The sequence below is a fragment of the Phaenicophaeus curvirostris genome, chromosome 2, assembly GCF_032191515.1.
Source record: "Phaenicophaeus curvirostris isolate KB17595 chromosome 2, BPBGC_Pcur_1.0, whole genome shotgun sequence".
In the NCBI taxonomy this organism is placed as follows: Eukaryota; Metazoa; Chordata; class Aves; order Cuculiformes; family Cuculidae; genus Phaenicophaeus; species Phaenicophaeus curvirostris.
In genome coordinates this window covers 93,175,713-93,193,303 of record NC_091393.1, presented here as the reverse complement: position 1 = coordinate 93,193,303, position 17,591 = coordinate 93,175,713, and the positions used below count along the sequence as shown (strand labels likewise).

Sequence of the window (17,591 nt, the reverse complement as noted above, 5' to 3'; positions counted from 1 at the left end):
CCCGATCCTTGGGGCGAGCCGCGCCACAGCCGCGACACGTCGCTCCCGTCGCGACTTGTCGCGATTGGCCGGCGGGGGTAGCGAGGCGAGCCCCATCGCCTGCCTAAAGGTGCCGCGGCTGGTTCGCTGAACGCACCCCCGGAGCGGGGAGCGGGGGGAGCATCCCGCACTCGCCTCCCCGCCGGCTCCCTCGCGGCTCCGGCCCCCCCCCATCCCGCCTCCCCATCCTCCGCCGAGGACCCCGGCGTGGAGATGAGCCGGGCCGGGGCCGGTCGGTCGCGGTCCTACCTGACGAGGGGCAGGAGCGGGCGGCGCCGGGGGCGGCTCAGCAGCGGCGGGGCATCGCGGCAGGGCGGGCGGCGGAGCCCCGGTGCGCGGCTGCGGCGCGGCGGCGGGCGGGAGAAAGGAGGGAGGGAGGGAGGGATGGAGGGATGGATGGATGGAGGGAGGGAGCGCGCGCGCACACACACACACACGCTCTCACACACACACAGACACACACACACACACACGCGCGCGCACGCACTCGGGCTCGAGCGCGCTCACGCGGCGCCCGGGGATGCGCTCAGCCCGTCCGCGCCGCAGGGAGCCTCCCCGCCCGCCGCATCCTCCGCGACGCGGGCAGCGAGGAAGCCGCCGTCCTCGCTGCACGGTGGCAGCTTCAGCCCTCCTCCTCCTCCTCCTCCTCCTGCTGCTGCTGCTGCTGGAAATATTTTCCGATTTCCTCCTCGGAGCAAGGGGCTTTGAAAGGCAGAGCTGGCTGCGGACCCACCCCCGGCCGCCCTGCCTGCCTCGCGTGGGGCAGCCCCAGCCCTGCCCTGCCTGACCCGGGCCCTGCCCGCCGGGGCCCGCGGCGTCTCCCCAGCCGGCCGGGGCCGGCCTGACGCCGTTCGAACCCTGCGGGAAGGGTCGGCGAGAAGGAATGGGGGGAGGGTGGGGGGTGTGCTGGTGCAAGAAGTGCCTTGCCGTCCCTCATCGTGCCCCACCGTGTTGCCCGTGGCTCCTATCGGGAGGCTGGAGGCCAGGAGCATCCCAAGGGGCCCTGGATTGAGTTTGCTCCCCTCTAACTTCACCGATGTTGTGGTGTTTTCAAAGAAGAGCAGAGGCAATAGGGTGATGGGAAGAGATAACTTCCTAGATAATCTTGCGATTATGTCCAGCTCAGGCCCTGAACCTGCAGAGCCCTCTGTTCCCACAGGAGGGCTGGGGAGCTCCTCCAGGCAGGCAGCAGTCTGCCACAGAGCTTGCTGCACCCTAGACTGGCCCAAGTTCACCATGCCTGAATGACTCCTCCACCCTTTTCTGGCTCCAGCAAGGAGCAGATGAACCCGTTGTCCCACCCTCGGGGAATAGCTCCGTGGCTTTAGGGACTTATAATACGTCTGAAGTTAATAACTCACTGGTAGCTGCAAGAACCCAGTAACCTTGAGTAGCCCTCTGTGCCCTGATCCTCAGGTGCAACAAGGTCTGTGGAGAAGTGGAGCTGTTATTCTAGCTCCTGCACCTTCTTACACCTTCTCCCTCTTATCTTGTTGGCTGTGCCTGTAATTTTTGTCACCACTGGCAAGACAGCAAGCCAGAGTTTTACTTTTGGATTTCATTTGTGCTTTTCTTCTTTCCTTACCTTTTTTTTTAAAAAAAAAAAAAAAATTGCATTGCCATGTCATTTAGCAGAGAGAGATTACATTTCTGTTCAAGATGAGGCGTAAGACATGGACAATGTCACAAAACTCCTTTGTAATGCACTTTGTGATGAACTGACCAACCAACAAGCAAGCTACTTCTTATTAGTATTGCAGCTGCTATCAATATTTAGTTTTGTTCTCGCTTTAAAAGCATATTGCCTACACATAGGATGTAAGGCATTTCCAAATAAGAATTAGGTTTAGAAAATGAAATGTGTGTTTGTGTCCAGTAGCCAGCTGTGATTATCTGTCTCACCTTTTTTGATTTAAAACTCTCCAGAGGAGAGGTAAAGTTCCATCTGGCCATGTGTGATACTTCAAGGGGACTCAATTCTCCCAGCAGGGCCACTGATGTAAAATGTGCACAACTGAACGTGTACAGCAGTCATAGGGCCATGCTCTGGTCAGGACCTGAGCAGAGCATTGAATGTATATCAGTGGTGTCTGCTCTTGCTGTGGCTGCAGGAACCAAGGTGCTGCACAAGGTGGCATGGCAAAGGGATACTGGGCGCAGAAAAAATTAGCATGGTTGTAGCAAACACAATCCTTGCTGTTGCTTTTCACCCTGCACACTGAAATCTAATCATGGCAACAATAAGCAGTGGAACTCAGAATTTAATTAGCTGTCGGCTATGAAGTTCTCCCTAAACTGTTTCCCTCAGTTATGTTGCTGACCTACTTACCAGCTCTTTCACTGAATATGGTACAAAACTCCTCTGGAGCACCAGAATGTTAACTGTGCTAACAGAGATCCATCAGTGATCTGCTCTCTGAGGATATAGGCACATACCCAGCTCCTCCCAGCCCGCATTGCACTGCAGCTTGCAGTGCGTGTTCCTGTCTCCCAGTGCCTCCTGCGGAGACCCTTACAACGGTTGCTTCAGCTGAGGCATTTTTGTGACATTTGAGGGGAGCCGAAAGAAGCCAAGAGTTTAACAGTGTTTGTGATGATACTCATTAGTCATGCAAATGAACCTTTTGTATGCCACCGGAATGGCATTATCCCACCTGTATCTGAGAGCTGCTTTCATCTCCTTGAAAAGTGACTGGTTAGGAGAGATGAGTCTGGGAAGAGTCTGGGAAGCTGGGAGATGCTCGGCAATCCCTCGTACATCACTGTCCAGGCACATTAAGAGCTTCATCTTTCACAGTCTTTGAGAGAAAGCTGGAGTTGGACCATGAAAGAAAGAGTGGAAGTCAGGGAGTAGGGGAGGCAGCTGGCCCAAATGAGGAGAGGAGATACTGCATTATAGGACTGCTTCACCCTGAAGTGGCTGTGGTTCATACTGCTTTTTCTCAACCAAGCTGACTGAGGTGGTAGCTGTAACAGCATAGAGCTCTGCCAGGGCTGTGAAATCCGATGGACAAGATGAGCAAATGCTCCTGTGTTCTGCCTGCTGCTCCAGGCAAACGCAACAAGACTGCTCATGTCCTGACACAGCAAGTTCGTCACAGAGTGGGCACATCCATGCTTCATCACAATTGCATCCTGGGCTGTGCTGGGAGAGGCAGTGTTTTGCTCCCGCTGCCTTTCCTTCCCTGTCTCTCTTTGCAGTCGTGCAAATATCTACCATTGCAAACATACTTACAACCACTAATTAGTACTCTCAAAATCATGAAGATTCTCATGCCGATGCTAATGAATGGTTCATTCATTCATTCATTCATTCATTCATATACACCCACAGTTCTCTCTGACAGCAGCCTGCATCTCTCTGCAGTTGCTGGAGGAGGTTTCCAGCTATTGTCCACATGTGCAGAGTAGAAAGACAATTCCTCCCTGCAAAGAATGGATTTAGCGGTCTGTAGAGTTTTGTGCACAGAACAGAATGGTGCAGGACAGTTCTCCGCTCAATGCTTTGTGAAAAATGACATCTGAGCTCCTGTACCTTTTAGAAGAGGTGGACATAAACCCTCAGATATTTCTTGCTTAAAAACATCTTGTGTTATATTCCCCGTAAAAAACCAAAATGGTCAGGGCAAGGACAGTCTTTGGGTCAGACAACGCATTCTTACCTCAAAGCAGCTGTCCTACCACCTTTTTTTGGCCTTGTCTAGAACATCTCTTTATTGGGATGCTTTCGTCTCTGCTTTAGCTTTTGAGGTTTCAGATAATGCTGAAAGATAACCAGTGAGTCCTCATTGATTAGGTATCTCTGGTTGTGGTGTTCTTGAGTTCCTCAGGAGATGCCAGAGGGATCCTGCTGGAGCAGATGAGATGTCACGTCTGGCTTGCCATCCATTTGCCTTTGCTCTTCGCTGCAGCAGACTTGAGCACGTGCCCACTGAACCTTTTTTGGCTTTCTTCTGCATGTTCTTAGCAGAGACCTGGAGATCCCCGAGAGTGGCATTTCCAAAAAAGATGATCAGAAACACAGTTTCCAGCAATTTGAGCATTCACTTTCACTGTCACTTTCAAATTTTCCTTCGCTGGTAGGAGGGTAATTCAGGCGTTTAAAAATGTGCCAGATAGAGTGGGACACATCTGTTTGCAGGAAGGGCAATTTTGCGTGCTAAACATCATACACTCTATTTGACCTCTTCATGCAGTGCCTCCACAGCTATTTCTGAGTAGCTGGTACAGCCTGAATCCTTATGATCCCAGGAAGGTCTGAGCGCATGACAGTCATCCATCAGCCAACTAGAGGTCTTGGATATGGAAGGTGTCTACCTTCAATGCTTTGGGAGCCTGCAGCGGTAACTGGAGAAACCATGCTTGTGCAGCTTTTGAGCTTTCCCTCAATTACTTGCTCTATGTTGTGTTTTATGCAGGTTTAAACAACAAATCTAGAATACTGATTCATAAACAGCTTTTAAGAGATTGAAAGAGAGTTTTCCAGGAAGTTTTCAGTTTGAAGGGACAAATTTTGCAGAGCACTGCTTGTGTGTGTCAGACATAAACGAGTATTTGCACTGGAAACTTGCTGCCGTATAGGGGTTGAAAGCAGAACTGGTTATAGGGACTGGATATGAATTTACGGAGCTTGGAAATGGGGAGAGCTGCATGTATTTTTCAAACACCTAGTCTACAAAACATGCCACGCACTCTTCAAATTCTGCTTCAGAATCTCACTTTTATTTTTGAAAAACCTGCTTTCTGTTCATCAGGGATATAAAGGAAACATTCAATATATATGCAGAATGACTTTAGCGACTGGGCTTAACATAAGAGATGTGCAGGGTGCAAACTGTCTCCTTACACTTCTCAAAGGACTGGAAACTCAAAAGCCTTCTGGTAGCTGCCATTTGTGTCAACAGCAGTGCGTGCTAATACTAGCATCTCATTACCGTCCCCGTTTCACAGGGAAAGAAGAGTTCCTAGCCTGAGTCCCTGGAAAATGAAGAGCTAAATGTCCCTCGCTGAACTGTGTGTCCCTTACAATATTTTCCCACCAAAACAAAACAAACCCCAAAAAAGCAGCTTTGTTTCGCTGTTACAAAACTGGAGAATACAGGAACTAAAAATGCAGACGCAAGGCCAACTGCAACCAAGCAGGCACTCTCCATTTGCAGTCCAGCTTGGCTGCCCTAGCCTGGCAAAAATCTGGCTGAGCAAAAATAAAAAAAAAAATCCTCCCCAAATCCAGAATTAAAAAGGAACAAATGTGTTCTCTGGATTTGCCTTCTGCTTTTGAAACAGTGTGAGATGTTTTCCAATTTACTTGGTAACCAGAAATGAGTTTAAAACATAAGAGAGATGAAATGGTGGTGTGTAACCACAGGACTCCAGAGCTGCAACTTTAATAAAAAACGGAAGTGCAAATACTGTGAAAATGTGGCAAGATCTGGGAACTGTGTCCTGCAAACTGAAGACTACAATGCTTCTTCAGCAGCTCTGGTGTCACATGAGGCCATATCCCTCATTTGATTTGTATGCAAGATTTGTATTTTCCTCAGTGGGCAATGCAGGGTGAATTGGATGTTCTGCATGACTCTGGATACGGTCCCTGGTTGTGAAGATAATTCGGCCTCTTTGTACCACCTGTTTTCCAGCCTTGAGCAAGGCAGGATATTCCAGGGAAAACAAACTTTTTTATTAAAAGTGAAAAGTGACTGACCTCAGTGGCATAAAGCCCCTTATTTATATTTTATTTATATATTCCAGGTCAAGAAAACTGCTGGAATACCTTGCAAAACCCAAGCCCATTAGGCAAGAGGATGTGAAATGACTTCTCCTAAAGAGAAACTTGTCTTCACTGATCTGTGCTGTCCTTTCAAGGTGGTCAGAAATCTTTGCCTCCTTGCTGCTTTGACTTTACTAACCTCTGCCTCAGTTCGGCTTTGTTTCACCTTCAAGTGGCTTTGCCTGAATAGGTGTCCTTCCAGCACTTATCAGCTCTGCCAAGAGATTAGCCCCTGAGTCCCAGGGATAGAGCAGAGCCGAGGAACATGCTGTCCACAGCTATCACCGTGCAGCTTTCAGGTTTTGGCCAGAAGGACCGGTAGGACTGGGAATTTCTGTGCTCTTCAGTCTTCCCCAAGGCATTTTGGAGAAGATATGTCCCCTCACTCCTGGCTGACGCCTTCCCTAGAAAAGCTGAGGTGGGAGCACGGTTCTTATCCCAGTACATTTTTTTTCCCACAGCTTAGACATGAGTCCAATGGACAAGGATCCCCACTGGTGCATGCACAGAACTTGGTATTTTGGCACAGTGTGCTTTATTTGCACTTCTGAAGATTAATAGACCAGAAATATGTCTTCTCTGTGCTGCATGCTGAAGAAGCTTTGAGGCAGTAACCAATGTTGTATGTCCTAAACACAGTAATTGAAGCCCTGTGTATAAAGAGAACTTAACAAAAAAGCAGAGAAATACAAGAAAACAAGATTTAACTTGGCTTACTTAATGGTTATGGGTTTGGTTTTTTTGTGGGGGGAGGGTTGAGAAATGAAACTACTCTGCTCATGAGACTGGATTCTCCTTTTAAATTTTGCATATTGTCATGTGCCAATCTGTTCTCCACTGCGGAATTTTAAACACGGCCTGTTCAAAAGCCGCTCTGAGTTGAATAGATTTCTCATGGCTTTCTAGATTGTGATGATGCTTTAAAAGGACTGTAGATGCTCCTTTGCCACCTGCCTTGTGGTTAGAAATCCCCAAGTCTCTTATAAAAGTCTTCCAATTTTATGGGAAACTGTCCCCAGCCTATGGCAAAACTTTTGGATTCTGAGGCTGTGTTTGTATGAGCAGGAGAGACGAGACATGGAGATGTGTGTGTGTATGAGGGTGCATGTGTGCAGATGTTTCCTAATGCAGATTGTGCAAGCTCTTACTTCTTCCCTCCGTGTTTCTGCTTATTCACATAAATCCATCATCTTCTGCGAGTGCTCCAATCTCTTTAGCAGGTGAGATAATTTCCTGAGTGTAGCTGTCAGCCCAGGAAAGCAGGCTACTTTGGTGTTCATGTGTGTAGGCTGGAGATCAGGGAGAAAGTGCAGAGCAGGACCCTGGGGATTCGAACACTCTGGCTCAGCAGTGCCTCCTGCTCTAGCAGTGCAGGCAGTGCAGTGGCAGATGTGGGAAGAATGGCCCAAATGGGAAGGCACGGCTGTGTGGGGAGAGAGCAGAGACAGTAGAACCAGCTCACTGGGTTTAGCCATCTGTATGTTTAATAGGCTGACGTCTTAGGCGGGCTGATGGCAATATAGGCCTTCCTCCTTCATTCAGTTCCCTTCCATGTGCACCTTAGTCACTAGGAAAGTTTCTGCCCCCTGCACCTCAAGACACCAGTGTAGTATTTTGGTATTTGTGCCAGGGCTGTTATTTGGCATTTTATTTGCCATCAACATCCTCTAGAGTTAATAGCTGTAGTTACATGACCAGTGGCATCAGGGCAAGCAACAGCTTCAGAGCCACCAATGGGAAGAAATAAGAGAAGTAAAAGAAGAAGTGATTCAAGAGGAAACATCTGCAGGAATGCAGACTGTCAAGTCAAGAGAAGACATATATCCTCGCAAATCTGAAATAGTAGATGTTTCCCACTCCTACTGTCGATGAGATAAGAAGTCAGGAGGTTAAACTACAGATTGAAGTCTGGCACAATAAAAAGATTCCTATAGCCATGAGAGTAATGGTACAGGCAGCTGGATTGTCTGCAGAGAGTGTATGTCATGGAAAGGTTTTAAGATGAGGATGGGCAACCCTCTGTTGAATTCAGATCAGGTGTAGGTGACTTAGCTTTCAACATCATTTCATCAGGAAGATGAATCTGAGAGACGAACAATCAGGAGACCTTCAGCACATCATAAAAAGAAAACCACTCTTGTGATTAGTAGGGTGAAGGAAAAGAATAACTGCCTTTAAGGCTTGTAGGAAAACAGTCAAGAGTGGTGGAAATTAGGCCACAGACTAGAGCAGATCTAGGCAGCAATTCTATAAAAGGTCACGCAACCTGGGAGCAGATCTTGGTTTTAGGCTGGCAGCCAATTTCTGGGGTGGATGAACCATTTAGCCAGGGGAACACTGGGGAACAGTGCTTGTTGCTGCACCAAAGCCCATGGTATAACACACCTGGGTTTTGTCCTGTTGAGTTTTGTTCCAGGCTCATAGCCATTTAACTCGCTTAGCAACCTCTTCCGTTAATTTTTCATGCTCAGCCACAGGAACCTTGAAGTTCACCCAAATACTCCCAGGAGTTGGTGGGGTAGGAAAGCTTGTGTTGGAAACATTCATTCTGCCATGGTGGTCTCTTTCACTGGCCTTGCTGGGAGCCTGTCCCACTGTTAACTACAGGCTGAGGTATGCAGACAAATGGCCTGCCCTGGGCAAACTGCAACATCACAGAGACAACTGCATAAGGGCACCTGTAGTTATTCCTCATAGCAAAGACAAAATAATATTCATTCAGATAGTTAACCCTGACCTATGGCTAAATAACATACAACATGAAGTAAGTGTATAAGGAGCTATCAGAACCTGCAAATCATAAGAAAAGGAGTAAGGTAAATGCAGTCGACCATCCCTGACCCGTAGTTACACCAACTAGATAGCAGCATGAAAGGAGGTATAAGAGAAGACATTGAATCATAGAATCATAGAATAACCAGGTTGGAAGAGACCCACCGGATCATCGAGTCCAACCATTCCTATCAAACAGTAAACCATGCCCCTTAGCACCTCAACATACAACACAAGCAGGATACTAGCTTAATTGTTCACTGAGGTTGAAATTACCAAGGCAACCATATCATGAGTACTAAAGTGTATAAAGTCAGGAAACCCAAGGCCACCAGGGTAAAAGTAAATACACGTGTGTGACTTGTCTGAGAGGAGAGAGTCTTGTCAAAGAAGCATAACCTGTGAAGAATAAAAGGAATGTATGGAATGTAAGGTGAATTAAGGGACATACTCTGGACTGATTGTGGGCTGTTGGTCAGCCCTGTGCTTAATTATGCCAGTTTGAAGCAGGACAATAAACCCACTGTTTCCACCTTTCTCATGTCCAGGTAGGACTTGGTGTACTCTGGGATTAATGAGAGCTGCGACTGGTAAGGAAAGCTCTGAAGAGTGTTACCTAACCCCATTTCCCTTCCTGGACAACCTGATTCTGTCTTTCAGGTCCCCTTTCTCTTCAAAGAGCCTGACTCAATGCAGTGCCTTCCTGCAGATGATTTTGAGGGGAAAGAACGACCTGAAGTGAAGTCTCTGCACAAGTCACAGCCACAAAAGAAAGGGCATATAAAATCCACTCCAAAGACAAGAAATGAAGTTACAACTCAGGATGAAGGCAGCGATTTCGTACTGGCAAAACATCAGCTTTATTAAGGTTAGAGGCTTCAAACTTGTCTTGTTCTGCAATTTTCTGTAGGCTGTGTACATCAAGGCACATTTCAAGACAGTGAGATTGTCTGTTTCAAAGAGAAGAATTTTAAAATTTGGTATGTTTTTATCAACAGGTACAGAAGATGTCTAGAAAACATGAGCAGTGGTGCAGCTTGACATGCTTATAAATTTATCCTATTTCGTAGCATCCTTCTAGGTGTGTACATCAAAGCATGATGAAATATAGTATGCCTGGCTATTTTAAGATAAGAACATTGAAGTTAAGGGTCAAGGGCCAAAAGTTTTCTAGTACATTATCACGGAGGTACAACTTCAGGCATTTTAACACATGAAGGCACACATGAATCAATGCGCACACCTAGACAGGCTTGTGCCAGAGTCTAAAAATGCAAGGACTGTCACTGAATTATGGATCATTAGGTGAGTCTTTAGTGATTTATATTGGAGAGTGTCTAGGGTCTAGAAAGGGACCAAATAATTTTTCTAAAATACGCATTTCCTGAATCTTAATCAATGACTGATAGCCAAACAGACAAATCATTGCCCACTAAGTGGATTTTCACTAGCGGGCAGTACAATGTTTTCTCATCTCTAATAAGAAAGCACACATTGAACAATGTTCTTCCACAAGAACATATAGATCCTCATACACAGTCACAGCAGAGAACCTTCAACCTCTTTTCTCTAGGTTAGGTTAGAGACATGTCACACTCAGGGGAAGAATGAGGTTACCAGCAAGGCTGTGAAATGCCCTAAATATTGATTACTCTTTTTCTCAGAAATTCACTTCAGATCAAATCAACTGAATCCAAAAGACAGATCCCTCAGTTATTGAGAAAGATGCTTCTTTGAGCATCTATTTGCCATAACCAGTAGCAAAAAAATATTTCAAAACAAGATAAACTTTTTAATGCCTTTGTTTTCCAAGCTGTGTTTTGGACTGGTCCCAGTACAAAATATGGCAGGAACACAAGTGCAGGACACCTCACAAGACTCCACTGTGGTGCTGGAGCTCATTGTGTTAAATCTTTGAGTAATGTAGCCAGAGAGTAGAATGAGAACACCTTGCACAGCTGCATATCTCTCTTTTTGCATTATTTTGCCCATGAATTAATACTACCAAGGCGGTCTGGAAAACGTGCTGCAAGGTTTCCACAAAGATTTGGCTCATCAGCAACTTGGAAAAACACACAAGGGAGAAAAATGCTAGAAGTTAGACCTGTATTAGCTCCTCCGTCAGGATATAGCTTCTGTCCTGCTCCATAACATCGCTATATCATGTGGCTTACATCTGAAGTGTGTCACAGCAAGCAGAAGAAAAGCAATAAACATCACAATTCTGGACAGTCCTGAACTGGGCATTTATCCTGGACAGGAGGTGCTTTCAGAACATTGCTTCAAATAGCTATGCTCTGAAAAGCAGGCTAAATCTGGGAGGTCATCTTGAAATAATAGCTGGCAGGCTGAAGTGACTTAACATTGAACATGGTTTAAAGGACCATATGGAACAAGTTACAGCAGAATAAAACAAACGTTAGTCTCTCACATCCAGTGTTATTGTTAGCAACTTATTTGACTGTGTGTATCTTTCAGCAGTGACAATGACTCACTAACAACAGGATAATACCGTGGATCACTAACGTGTTGTGGTCTGTGGCCACAGGAAAGGCTGACTTCCACTGTGTACATGTTGGCAGTCTCAACATGCTAGCAGCAAATCCAAATGTTTATTGCTGCATCTAGGGCAGAAGCACAAGATCTCTGCTTGGAGCCTTTCTGTAAACCAAAAAGATAACATGGGGGTTTTCTAATATTATGCTTGCCAAACTACTGCAAAAACTGAGGATTAGAAAGTAGATGTCACCTTGGTTGTTCCAGTGTGCAGATATGGCAGTTGCTGATGCTAGTAATCAGCATGAAAAGGGGCTGTTTCAAAGAGATGCATTCACTATTCCCATACTAAAGCCTAAACCTTGATTGCTACTTTTGGAAACAGGCATCAAAGCAAGCTGATTTGGGAGAGTGAAAAGTTGTAGGGCAAGAGATAAGATGTGTCCATCGAGTCCTTGGCTCCTGTAGAAAGCCTGAGCTGCCTTAGGTAGACAAGCATGTCCCCTCCTCTGTTTCAGGACTTTCAAGGCTCCTGCATGAAACTGACTGCTGAAGTCCTGCCCATATCACTGTGGGCCGAGCCCACCCATCACCTCCACTAACCTCATGGTCTGTCCCTTGCTTCCTAGTGCTTGTTGAACATTACTGATAAAACTCAACATCTCAATGAGATCTCCCTGTAGCCTGGAAGACCCAGCTGCCCAAGGAGCATTTTCTGGTAGGTCGTACCAAAAGATCCCAGCCCATCTCCCACTGGGTTAGGGGCTGTACAGGTAGCTCAGGATGGCAGTGTGCTCTTTGTATCCTTGTACATTACTGTCCAGACAGTTTGCAAGGACCCGTCTAGCAGACAAAAAGACCACAACTCCCTTCCCCTCCTCCTCTCCTCTCCTCTCCTCTCCTCTCCTCTCCTCTCCTCTCCTCTCCTCTCCTCTCCTCTCCTCTCCTCTCCTCTCCTCTCCTCTCCTCTCCTCTCCTCTCCTCTCCTCTCCTCTCCTCTCCTCTCCTCTCCTCTCCTCTCCTCTCCTCTCCTCTCCTCTCCTCTCCTCTCCTCTCCTCTCCTCTCCTCTCCTCTCCTCTCCTCTCCTCTCCTCTCCTCTCCTCTCCTCTCCTCTCCTCTCCTCTCCTCTCCTCTCCTCTCCTCTCCTCTCCTCTCCTCTCCTCTCCTCTCCTCTCCTCTCCTCTCCTCTCCTCTCCTCTCCTCTCCTCTCCTCTCCTCTCCTCTCCTCTCCTCTCTCCCCTCCTCAAATCTGCATTTTATGTTAGCAACGTCAAGAGTTCAGCATTCCAAGGATTTGGGAAAGATCTTAAGAACAAGCCACCCAAAATCAGGAGGAAGTTCAGCCTTAAATATAAAAGAATATGTTGAAGTATGGAAATGGTAAAATAACTTCAGCTTTGCCCTGCAGTGACCCCATGCAATAAGGATACATTTATGATTAGATCACAGTGACGGTCGGAGCTCTAGATAAGAATAAACTGTATCTTGAAGACCTCCAGATTTATTGCATTGCTGCTATGTTTTCCCCATGCATTGCCAGAATAATACTGGCTTTTTAAAAGGATCAACTTCAAAATGAATGGCAACTCAAAAATTTCCTGCTTTACCTGTACATTGGCAGAAAACACCACCACTGCATAAAGTGCTCATATTTTTGCCTCTTCCCATAGCAGCACAGATCAGCAGATGGTGGGTCTGAAGAGTGAGGCTCATGGCTGGAATCCATCTGAAGCACACTGGAACGGCAAGAGATCTCTGCAGATATGTCCCAAGTCAGCCTGCTTGTGATACACACATCTTGCTTATGATAGCTTAGGGAAAACATCCTGGGTGCCTCTAAAACTGAGCTTTTTTAGCTCAGGAAAATGCAGCTCTGAATTCAGATTATTTTTCCTGCATTTGTAAAGAGGCTTTCATTTGATGAATGACTTGTCTGCAAACCCCAGCACTGGGATTCCTCTCATATGACCTTAATTCAGCAATATCATGGTTCAGTTTGCTAGTGAGATACCAAGTACCTGAAAATTTAGTATAATTCAGGGCTACTTTGTAAAAGCTAGACTTCAGCTTGATATTGAAGGCAACTTGTATAATGGGATGGAAATTTAGGAGTAGTTTATGTCTATAAATGACAAAAAAAAGACAGCTGTACTAGACCAGCTGAGGCCATTAAGGGTTATTTATTCTCCATGCTGTGCAGTCAGTTACTACACAGAAAATTTTTACAAAGAAGAAAAAGTCTGAGTCTGGATGGCCCAGAGTTTAACACAGTGAAACAAAAATGGCAGCATACTTTCTCTAAAGCACAGGTTATTTTCACTTCCCATCTTAAGTTCTGCTTATTCCAAAGAATTATGCACATGTCCACATAGAAGATACTGGATATATTTGTGCTGCTATGCATGAGATTGCACACAGCACCATGGTACATGTTGCAATATTTACATGGGATGTTTGCAGCCTGCAAACACAAATTTTTCCTAAAATGCCATTCCTTCTAGAAGACTGCCTGTCTTTGTGAGTCCTGTGGTGAAATTCTCCCCAGGTAGATCATTGTTCCTTACCCTGAAGGAGGAGAGACAAGAAGATGCTTTGAGAGCAAGAAAACCAGAAAAGACAGCTGCCCATTTTCAGATTTTTTTTTTTTTTTTTACATCATATTCTTCCATCCTCAATTCCTTGGACAAACCAGATTTGAATTGGCAAGTGGATCTGCAGTTTTCTAGGCTGAGAACAGGCAGAGCAATCATATAAAGCTGTTTTCTCTAGAACACAGACAATAAAATGTATTATAGAGAAGTTTGTCAATGTGTCCTCAGAATCTGCTCCAGTCTTCTGAATTACTAGAGAAAAAGCAGAGCTGGTGTCCAAACTCCATCCTTCAGGAATCATCCTAAAAATATTGAAGTTGTCTGAAGGAGGAGACTATACAGTGAGCTTATTTCAAGACAGAGCCAGTCCGCAAAATCCTCACCAAGCAACTTCATGGTGTAGTTCTCCTCTGAGTGATGTCTGAAAATGAAGTATGTTGGGTTTTTTGAAAGCCGCTAAGATTTAGGAAGACAAACCACCAGTGCGCCTAGAAGTCCTGTGTGCCTTTGGCTCATTGCACAAGATATACAACATATTCTTGATTTCTCCAAGTGCCACCTGGACAAGGACAGTTTTCTGTGTCGTCCATGGCTAGCAAGAACAGGAACTGAGCTCAGCTTTCCCTTGTTGCTCAATTCCTTTCCTGGGTCTTGTGCTGCCCCGTCTCAAGCTCGGCAGCCTCACAATCACTGTCTGACTGTGAGAAAGATTAGAGCCTACCCTTCCCCCCTCCTCCCTGCACTCTGGCAAAGAATGGTGCGTGGGAGGACCTCGTGGCAGATGCTTAGAGGCTGCAGCACTCATAATGACTAGTCACTTATAAAATACATGTTAGTGATACTATCGCTGAAGCTTTTTATGACTATATTCATGTCTAGGGTCTTTGAATGAGATCCCATCAGCTTTACACGAGGGACCATAAAACTCTAGCAATACCCATGACTAATAAACAGCAAATATTAATAATAGCTAGTATACTGATAAAATAATAAATGTTAGTGGTAACACAGACTGCTTGAAAATGCTTTAATGGAGGGAGGAGAGGGGCACAAAGGACACGTCATTCACAAGGTCCCCGGGGCAGGTCTGCCCTGAGGCTGGGAAGTGAGTGATGACTCCTGCCATCAGGGCTTTGGCAACTGGACAACACTGCCCCAGCCTCTGGGCCAGATAAGATCAAAATAGACAGGTCCTAGCTTTTTCCAGCTCCATCCTGCCATCCTCTTCCTCATCTGCCCAGCCCAGCTGCTGAGTAACATGGTTCAGGGACCATGTACATCAGGGAGCCTTTGTCCGTGGAGAAAGGGGTGCGCATAGCCTCAAAGAGACAGAAAAAACGGTAAAAGCTGGGGAAAAGCAGCCTATAAAACAGAATCATATCCAACAGCAACTAGAAGCAATGTGAGTAAGCGTGACATGCAGAAGTGTTCTTTCATAGCAATAACAGCAAAGAAGTTTATTTGTTAATGACTCAATAGCAATTAAAAAGCTATCTATTGATCATAATTACTTAAAGACTGATTTCTGTGCTAGCATTTCTATAGACGGGTGATATACATTTAAAAGGTACCTGTCAAAAAAATCAAAATTTGCCAGGCACAGATGAATTTCAACTGCAAGTTAATTTCCAGTATTTTCTTTTCAACACGTGAGAGGAAAACAGCCAAAGAGAATATTTGTATTTCAGTGAGTATAAAAATTAAGAATATGGGAATATCCATGGAAGTGCTAGCTAAATAAGAGGAAACCAGGGCAATAGGCATCTGCTTTCTCAACCACAGACTCCACTATGGAGTTACAAGCAAACACTTCCAATATATTCTTCTTGTGTAATGACAAGGGAAAGCTTTTACATTCATGAATGGAAATGTTTATGGCATTTGTGGTCTAGTAATTTCCCTTTAAGATCATCCTTCATTACATCTCTGGAAATCTCCCACAATTTCAGTCATATTCCTGATATTATTTTCATTTTTTTCTGTATAATTTCACCTCACCTGCTCTAACTTTTTTTTTTCCAGTCTATTAACCATCTGAAAAATTAGAAAGCTTTAACTAGCACTTTTCAGTGGGTGTATGAATGTCATATTATAACACCTGAAAGCACATGAACTGTTACCCAAATGCCATTCTGCAGCATTTAAAGAAAAATCTCACATTTAACTGTAGCATTGCAAACCAACAAGATTTTAACCCAAGCCTACATCAAGATTTTTTTTGTTTGCATTCTTTTTAATAAAACACTTCCATGGAGAAAGCCTTTCTGCTAAGGTTATACTCTGCTTTTTGACAGTGCCCAGTTTACAGAGCTAACACATTCCAGTGAAAAAGAGCTATTATTTCAGTGCTTTGGAAATAGTCACAATAGCACACAGCTGTTTACACTGGGGTTGACTTTCACAACACTGTAATGGCAGTTAAAACTCTACCAAAAATCCTTGCACAGGATGTAATCAACCTCAAATCTACAGAGAAACGTTGAGAAACTGCCTTCAAGTGCCAAGAAAAACAACAATCAATTACAACAGGCTCATCCTAATGTCCAGTCAGCTCAACTCAAATGAGACACGTTTCTAAAAATGAAAGTAGGACAGACCAGAGAAGTAATAACCCCTGACTATTTTTATGAATTTTTCTAGATAGAAACACAGAAAGACTCAGACACTGGAAGCCACAACTGAACTGTCCTGCCCCTCTGTCTGCCAAAGCTCTAACATCAGTCAGCCAGTTCACGAGTGATAAAATGCTTGTTTTCCAACATTATTCTCTTGCCTCTTTCAGACACTTGGAAATTTTCTGTCCCTCCAGTGGCAAAACTGTTATATGTCATGTTTGTTACTCTGAGAGCTTAACCACTATCCAGCTATTAGAGTCATCCCATTGCCCCAGATTTATGGCTTCTCTGTAGATGTCAGTTTAACTGAATACATAGCCGTTCCAAAGAAATGCTTGAATCACTTTTCACTTACCCCAGCCGAGTCTCAGCGGTTGTGACTAAAGCAAATGGAAAAAAACCCTTGTATGATTGTGTCTCTGAATTTACCAGAAAGAAAGGAGCTGGGGTGCTTGTCCTTTAAGTGTCTCTAAAGATGGTTTGCATAGCTGGATCTCAGCTTATCTGTGCTTTTCTGCTTTTGCTTCCATACATGGATCTGTTCCCAACAGTAACTTCAAGCTGTCAAAAAGAAGCTATCTGGCAGCTTTCAGCTTCATCTGACACATAAATGAGTGAAAATAAATAAATTTTTATGCTGGCCCTCTTTTTTCAATTTTCACCTGAGAACCCATTTTCTTTCTTTTCCCCTTCTCCTCACAGAAACATTTTGCTATTTTTTCCAAAGCAATTCCTAGGATAGAGCAAACAGAAATGACCAAGGCAGATTTATCTTCTTTTCTTTTTTGGCTTACGTAATTTTATTCTTAGAAATTTTTAATTTAATTTCTCTTTCTTTCTTTCTTTCTTTCTTTCTTTCTTTCTTTCTTTCTTTCTTTCTTTCTTTCTTTCTTTCTTTCTTTCTTTCTTTCTTTCTTTCTCTCTTTCTTTCTCTCTTTCTTTCTCTCTTTCTTTCTCTCTTTCTTTCTCTCTTTCTCTCTTTCTTTCTCTCTTTCTTTCTCTCTTTCTTTCTCTCTTTCTCTCTTTCTCTCTCTCTCTCTTTCTCTCTCTCTCTCTTCCTTTCTCTCTTCCTTTCTCTCTTTCTCTCTTTCTCTCTTTCTCTCTTTCTTTCCTTATAGGTCAGGGGTTTGCATATTTGATGTTTGGAAGCATGTCAAGGCAATATACATCCTGTCTGCAGCAAGGGAAGGTTAAGAGTCAAATTTTTGGCGAGAGAGAGATTGTAGAGGAGCCATGTGACTGTCCCAGATTAGCAGCAGTAGCAGGAGTAAAGCATTCCTCTGATATTACAGTAGCCACCGTGGGAC

General features: G+C 44.8%; 1 protein-coding gene across 8 annotated transcripts in view; it reads right to left on the bottom strand.

Moving 5' to 3' along the window:
- Window positions 1-17,004, bottom strand: part of SLC8A1 (solute carrier family 8 member A1) — a 133,330-nt gene extending 116,326 nt beyond the window's left edge. For 3 of the 8 annotated variants that reach the window (XM_069852907.1, XM_069852908.1, XM_069852910.1), the window contains exon 1: window positions 16,640-16,994. The gene's annotated coding sequence lies outside the window, so the exon portion shown is untranslated. Of the gene's footprint in view, window positions 1-288; window positions 412-16,639 lie in introns of those variants that run through there. The other 5 variants (XM_069852912.1, XM_069852909.1, XM_069852911.1 and 2 more) reach the window with 5 other exon arrangements.
- Window positions 17,005-17,591: the final 587 nt, after the last annotated feature.